Genomic DNA, 6,947 nt, shown 5'->3' on the forward strand with positions numbered 1-6,947 from the left:
GTAGTCAATTAGAAGTTTTATGCTGAATAGACGTCGTTCTATAAATACCAATATTGATTAAATGAAGCACATTCCTTATTCATACTGCTTCTGAGAAATAGCACAATCTCTTTTTCATGGGTAGGCCACTTTTTTTCATTGTATTGCATTTGTTGGCTGCAGCTGGCTGAGGTTCATAAATGTGTCCATGTGTTCGCTGCAATAATCTCTCAGCATGTTCAAAAGGTGATCCTTTCCCCCTGGAGAGGTGGACGGATGCTTATTGTAGTTAAAGCTGAGGGATTTACGTCAAAGCCTCTAGAATTTTCTCGAGAGGGTAATTGAGAGAGCTCGTTTGTGCCTGGGAATATGTTATTGTGCTGTGTGCTCGCCATCACTGCTGCTTAATTTGTAAGTATAAACAGCTGCAACCACAAGTAGGAGCTGGATTTTTATCAGGCCGATAAAGAAAAAAACAACAACAAAGAAAAAAACGCACAAAAAAAGCCAAAGAAGACTCAGTCAGCCATTTATATTTGGTGTTGATAGCTGTGAACAGACTCCAAAAACATCAGGAATGCTCTCCAAGTTGGCACACGCATAAAATATTGAAAACTACATGTTATGTGTGTGTGTGTGTGTGTTTGTGTGATGCCTGCGTAGACCCTTGGAAATACTCCATTCTAACCAGCGCCAACAGACCTCGCCCACAGTGATCACCAGCACTGTCAGGTCACATTATCATTGTGTGGACATGTTCGTGATAAGGGAAAACCCCTGTCATCATGTGAAATGATCATCTCAGCCCCCCCTGATCTCAGACACCTACTGTTAAGGCAGGGAACTATACTATAGCCTCACAGCTGACTTCATGCAAAAGCTCCCACCTCTGGGCCAAACGCTCCCCGCGATACTCGAGCTGTGCCATCTCCACCACGCTGATTACAGGTTAAGCTCATTTTGCCATGAAGGACACAAAGAGGCTCTCCCTCCTCGCTTATGCACCCAATGAAAGTATATTAAGATGGGTTGAGACAGAGAAGAAAAGGGATAAAAAAAAATGTTTTCCACCCTATTCTTGGTCACTATTTAGCAGAATAGGATTCGACAATAGGGGGAGGGAAAGCTTTATTGTTTGTGCTTGCAGATATTGTAGACCGTGTGTGGCTTTGTGTGCCTTTGCATAGAGTATGCGACTGCACATACGATATGCCTCCGGTAGCATCTCTGCTCCTAATCTACAGCATGCCCGATGAATGTGAACACAACTGATACCACACTGCCAGCTGTCTCTAATACCTTCTCTCCCTTCTTTTTTTTCTAAAACAGCAGAACTTCCCCCAGGGACTATGGTTAGCCACAAATACACATAATGAGATTATACAAGAACAAAATAATTAAGAAAAAGGGTAAACTTATTTGAATCGTGCAGCATTACTGATTAAACCAGTAAACAGCATTACAAGCCAAAGCAGCAAATCCCCGTTGCTCATTTGATTAATGATTAGACCAACTTGTTCAGCGTATGCGAAATAAACACGTTAGCTGAAGCTGGTAAAATGTCACATTTCTTTCTTTCTTTCTTTCTTTTTGTTGTTGAAAATTTTAATTCATTTCCCCGCGGCAATAAGGCAAGAAGAGAAACATACTTGTGTAGTTTATTGAACTGACACATTGATTTTCTTTTGTTGGTTTAAAATGAAAAAGAAGAAGGAGAAAAAAAAAACTGATTTATTTTCATTTGACATTGATTTCGTGAACGAGGCATCTAGTGGCGGGATGCATTTATAACGCAAGAACATGGCAGCAGCAACAAAAAGAACAACCAAAGCTGAGGGTCTCCTCCCTTGGCCTGAGGAATAGTGATCTATTTGACAGGATGCAGTGGTTTCCACCCAACAAATTATGATATCCAATATATTTTTTCCCCTTTTTTGTTCATCTAAATTTAAAAGTAAGAAAAAGCACCAGCTATGAAGCAATAACCTTTCAGGACATTTAAACACTTGTTAAAAAAAATGCTAAAACTTAATCAGAAAAACAAAAAACAAGAAGAACTTAATCTAGTCCCCCTTCAGGCACTCTTTTCCTTTGACTTTAATGCACTTGATTATGAGCGTCATCGCTCGCTACTTTCAAGATAGCATCCCAACCTCTTCTTATAATCTTTGCTTTTCAAACCCAATTTTCCCATTGAAGTGAGTGTTGGTATCCTACACAGTGATTATATTTGGCATCGTCCCTGAAATAGCTGTAACAAGTCAGGATGAATTCAACAGCTACAGCCATTTGGAGGAGTGGAGCATCTAATTATTTGATGTTGCTGGTCACTCCAAGCTACTCTGGTGTACCGCAGGCAAACAACTGCTGTCCCTGGAGGGAGAAAAGCTGCTGGAGAGAAGGCAGAGAGCCTCTGCCAACGTGAGTCTGTAGAGCACCGTTTATTCTAATTCCTCTGCAGGACATTAATGAGCCAGGATAGTGGCTGTCTTAATGGGCAGCCAGACAGATTTTAAGTGCCCCGTGGAGTGTAATCCGCTGAGGTACAACAACACTGCTGCAAGGCCCAACAGATTGTTTTTAGTTGTCATTTTGCTTTTACTTCGCTTCTACGCTTGTTCATTACAAAGGGCATGTTTTTTAGCCCGCCCTCCCCACCTACTTGGGCCATATTCAGACCGTGCCATCATTTGTTTTCATACAATTAAAAGTTCAGCTTTTGACACTGTTGCCCAGAAAGTCTAAATCTCATCTGTCTTCCATTCATCCTTGCCCAGCATTCACACCATGAACACTTAGAGACAGAGGTGGAAGATAAAGATAGATTTTTAAAAAAATCAACACACTCTCTGTTCCTGGTGCAAAATAATGTTTTAATAAAGTGGGTAGTTGGTGTTGATGCAGGGGGGCACAAAATGAATGAATGGAATTAACAGGTGTTTTTCATAAAAATAGGCAGAAAGTCAGTTTCTTCTCCACCATTCATAAGTAATAAACATCGCTTTCTGGTGTAATACTAGTACTTTGAGGCAGTTTCATTTTTCAATGTAAATGTGAAATACAGGCACACATTTTGGTGTTGTATTTGCTCACGACAGTGTGTGATATTTGCAAGCAGAGGTGACAAAGCCTTCTGGCAAAACGTCTGATTTTTTTCATCTATTTTATTTTCATGATCATTGAGATTTATGGGGAACAGTATACTACTCTGTACAAACACATACTGGCTGCTTTAGACTTTGTTAAGCCATATACACTGTCCTTTGTGATAAAGACAATGTACTGTCACATACTGCTTTACCCCTCCATTGCCCAAGGCTGGGCAGCTCCATGACTGAATCTTCAGAGGAACTTGGTTACCTTCAAAGAGAAACCTACAACACACTCGGAACAGACATCAAACATAAATGAAAGTTGCCCAGCTCAGTGTAGGTAGACTTGCTTGGCATCCACCCACGTGGTGCTCTCTGTTTCTGAACCTCCGCGGTTTCGTCTCAATAGCTCTCAAAACATTTGTTCAAAGTCTAATCCCTCCGTCTTGTCAGGTTTCGTACATATTATTACGCCGCGCAATGAGGTGTGAAATGCTGCTGAGCTGCCGCTGATGAACATGTGTATTCCACATGGACATTCAACACCTGCACCTCTTTAAGATTGTGGATAGCAGTGGCGCTATAGTGTATTATATGTTAATTATAGTGACTTTTATTCTGAAGTCCTCACTGTTTAAAAAAAATCTGCTGCCGCTTTACATTAAAGCAGCGCTGTTAAAAATGTGATAATATGCTGCTGTAATCATTTGCTAATGTCTGCATGGAAATGTTTGTACGCACCATTTACGCACAGATTTGTGCATACGCACTGTTAGTAAATGAGGGCCATTGTGTGGAGACGGCTAAGTGTGGTGATATGGATTTCAAAACCTTTGTTTCTGAGCTCCTGATATTTATTTCTGAACATTTCAAGGTTTATTATCCAGTGAAAAGGTTTACTAATAAAGACATTTGAGTGCTTACATTACTAATTAGCACTCTACATAGAAGGTTTTACAACCTTCTGGAAGACGGTGAGAAAAAGAGGCGTTCAGGCCTTTCTATTACTGCTATAAAGGAAACTGGATAGTCAGGGAAAATATTAAAATTTTGGCTTTATAGCGTCGCAGAACAAAAATAATTTTTATTTATATGTAATTGTGGTAAAAGGTTTTTATAAAAAAATAGGAAATAAATCCAGAGGAGTAGATTTGTAATACCTATCTGACTCTGTTGTGCTCTGTCCTGTAAACCATGAGCTATGGTGGCAGGTGGAAGGTAGCTGTGTTTGTGTTTATTTCTGGCCTCTGAGCGCTTTGTGTATTGTGTGGCCAAAGAGGGGGCAACCTTGAACACAGACCGAAATGACAAGCCGTCCGCTTCCATAAATGAGATATGGATGCTATTTGCTGACATTGCCAGACTGAGCTGAGACTTCATATATACACAGTCAGGGAGATGTGTGCTGCACGAGCATCCCGACACCCGTGTGAGAAACAGCTGGGAGCAAATATGCACAGGTTCACTGCATGTGAGCATTAGCCCACCGTACTGTACAAAATGGAAAAAGAGGCACCAGGTGTTGCTGCAGTCATGTATGCAGACAGTGACACAGATTAAGTGGAGAAACACAGCTAGACACTTGCCTATATCTGCGCATTGTAACTGTATGTCTAAGCATGGCTAATAGAAACACTGTCCTTTGAGCGACCACAGCTTTGGGTTCATTTCTCATTTAATGTTGCAAATGCACATAAATACACCACTTAGCTGAATAAAAGACTATAAAAATTACTCCACCAAATCAGACAGGGAGCAAAGTGTAGCATCTTATTTTGGACTGTTTATTTCTTCGAATCTGTCACTTTTTTGGTTTTTGTTTTTAATATGAGCCTGAGAGAAAGCATATTTGCCCAATATGAATGATGTCATGATGGGTGTCCGCATGCCGTGAATGTACCAGTCAGAACTTCCAGGGACAGACAACTTGATGTGTCTTGACACATGACTAAGGACTCAGGACTACAGCCCAGACCTCCAGACCTGTAACCACATGGCACAAGATTTTCCACTTCTGTTAGTAGGCTAAGAACTCCCAGCTAACCTGCACCAAACACATGTAAGTAAGCACTGAACCCTGCAATATTGATATTAACAATACACACTCCAAATTTGCACTCTCTTTCCCTCTTCCACATGATGGAGCACTATTTTCTGCACCTTTCAAATTATGTACACACACAAACATCTAATAATCACAATCATCACCCAGACCCACAATATATAATAACAGCATACATACAGTACAGCTATTCTCTGCATGCACATGTTTGTCGAGCACCTGTGCTGGCCGAGAGAGCAAATGTTACATCTTTTCTCAGAGAGCTGGGAGTTTCCTGGCTGGGTGTCACAAAAAAAATACAGCCCAGTTAACTCAAGGTTCCCTTTTCTCAAGCCAATGCTCTTTTTTTGTTCAGTGGTGCGGACAAGTTGTTATTTTCTGTCTAGAAGGGAGTGTATAGCTCCCCAGGGTAACAAGTGAAAGTGCTTGGACTTTGCTTTTTTGAAAACAGCATCTTGTTCCATTACCAACTCTTTTTTTATACTCTTCATGGGGGATGTATATTGTTGTTATATATATATATATATATATATATATATATATATATATATATATATATATATATATATATATATATATATATATATATATACACACACACAGTAAATTTATGTTTCCATTTGCCAGCTGACTCTAAATTCTAGTCAGACCGTGTGTGGCGGCACTTCTGGTTGAGAGAAAATCTCTCCTTGCCCTTCTGCTCTCTCAGCACTCAAATGCTCATCATGAGGATTATCAGCAATTCCTTTCATCAGGGCGACCGAGACTCTTCTCCTGAGAGAGAAAGCCTGCTCACACTGCCTCTCTGCGGCATGCAACACGAATAGATTCTCCCTCTCACTTCCAGCGTGCCGCTGTTCACGGCGACCCAGGGACAAAGATGGCAATCTCCCTACTGCTGTTCCAGACCTGATCGGCATGGAAATGGGTTTATCTCTGTCAAGCTTCTACGTGCATGCTTTCAAGTGCCTCTCAGATGTATATCTGACCATGACAGCCAATCGGGCGCACAGAAAACAGAAAGATAATCTTATTTTTATTTTTATTTTTTTTACCTCATTGAAAGACTTCAGAGCAACCCTGCTATTCCGGTGCATACGGCATAGGGACTCCCAATCAATCTAGAAATCCTGTTTATTGTCCCTCTTTCGCTCTTCCTTGTCCCTTGTCAGAAGAGAAGCAGCATTCAAAAAGCATCCCTTTCTTATAATCTGCAGTGCCAGCTGAAACTCGCCGTCATGCCTTGGATGATGGAGATAGAAAAAAAAAAGAAAGAAAGGAAAAAAAAGATGGGAATATAAAGCAAAGAGTCGACTCAAGCTCCCGGGATTTATTTTCCTCCCCCTTTCCCCCCTTCTCCTCTTCTTGCATTCACACCAAAACAGGGAGCACGGGGGGGAGATGTCAGAGTGACAGCGATGTATTTCTTTTTGCTCTGTGGCTCTTCACCTCTTCTTTCTCCTGCTCTCCCTCCCGCCCTCGTTCTCACTACCTCGCTTTTTATCCCTCTGCGTTCCTCTCTGTCCACGGCTCGTCGCTTCACACAGGAGTGGGCTGCTCTGTCGTGATGGGTGAGGAGACTCTGCCCGTTCAGGGACATCTGTGAATGTGCTTATGTTGGGAGACTAAAGTAGCCTCTTAGCTGAGGCTGAGACCACCCTCCCCCCTCCTCCCTTCCAGAGACGGGCTTTCTAATGGCATGTACCATTAAAGCTCGAAGCAGGGTGGGCTGCAGCAATGAAAGGAGCACGAGAGGGGGGTGAGGAAAGAAGGAAACGAGGAGCTGCTCAGAAGCAGGAGGGAAAGGGCAATAG

At 41.7% G+C, this 6,947-nt stretch overlaps 1 protein-coding gene across 2 annotated transcripts in view; it reads right to left on the reverse strand.

Moving 5' to 3' along the window:
* The window catches only part of b3gat1a (beta-1,3-glucuronyltransferase 1 (glucuronosyltransferase P) a), a 95,024-nt gene extending 88,294 nt beyond the window's left edge, over positions 1-6,730 (reverse strand). For both annotated transcript variants that reach the window (XM_006804656.3, XM_006804655.3), the window contains exon 1: positions 6,189-6,730. The gene's annotated coding sequence lies outside the window, so the exon portion shown is untranslated. The remainder of the gene's footprint in view (positions 1-6,188) is intronic.
* Between the last annotated feature and the right edge of the window lie 217 nt (positions 6,731-6,947).

This window comes from Neolamprologus brichardi, chromosome 14 (genome assembly GCF_056152115.1).
Source record: "Neolamprologus brichardi isolate AB-2024 chromosome 14, ASM5615211v1, whole genome shotgun sequence".
NCBI classification, from domain to species: Eukaryota; Metazoa; Chordata; class Actinopteri; order Cichliformes; family Cichlidae; genus Neolamprologus; species Neolamprologus brichardi.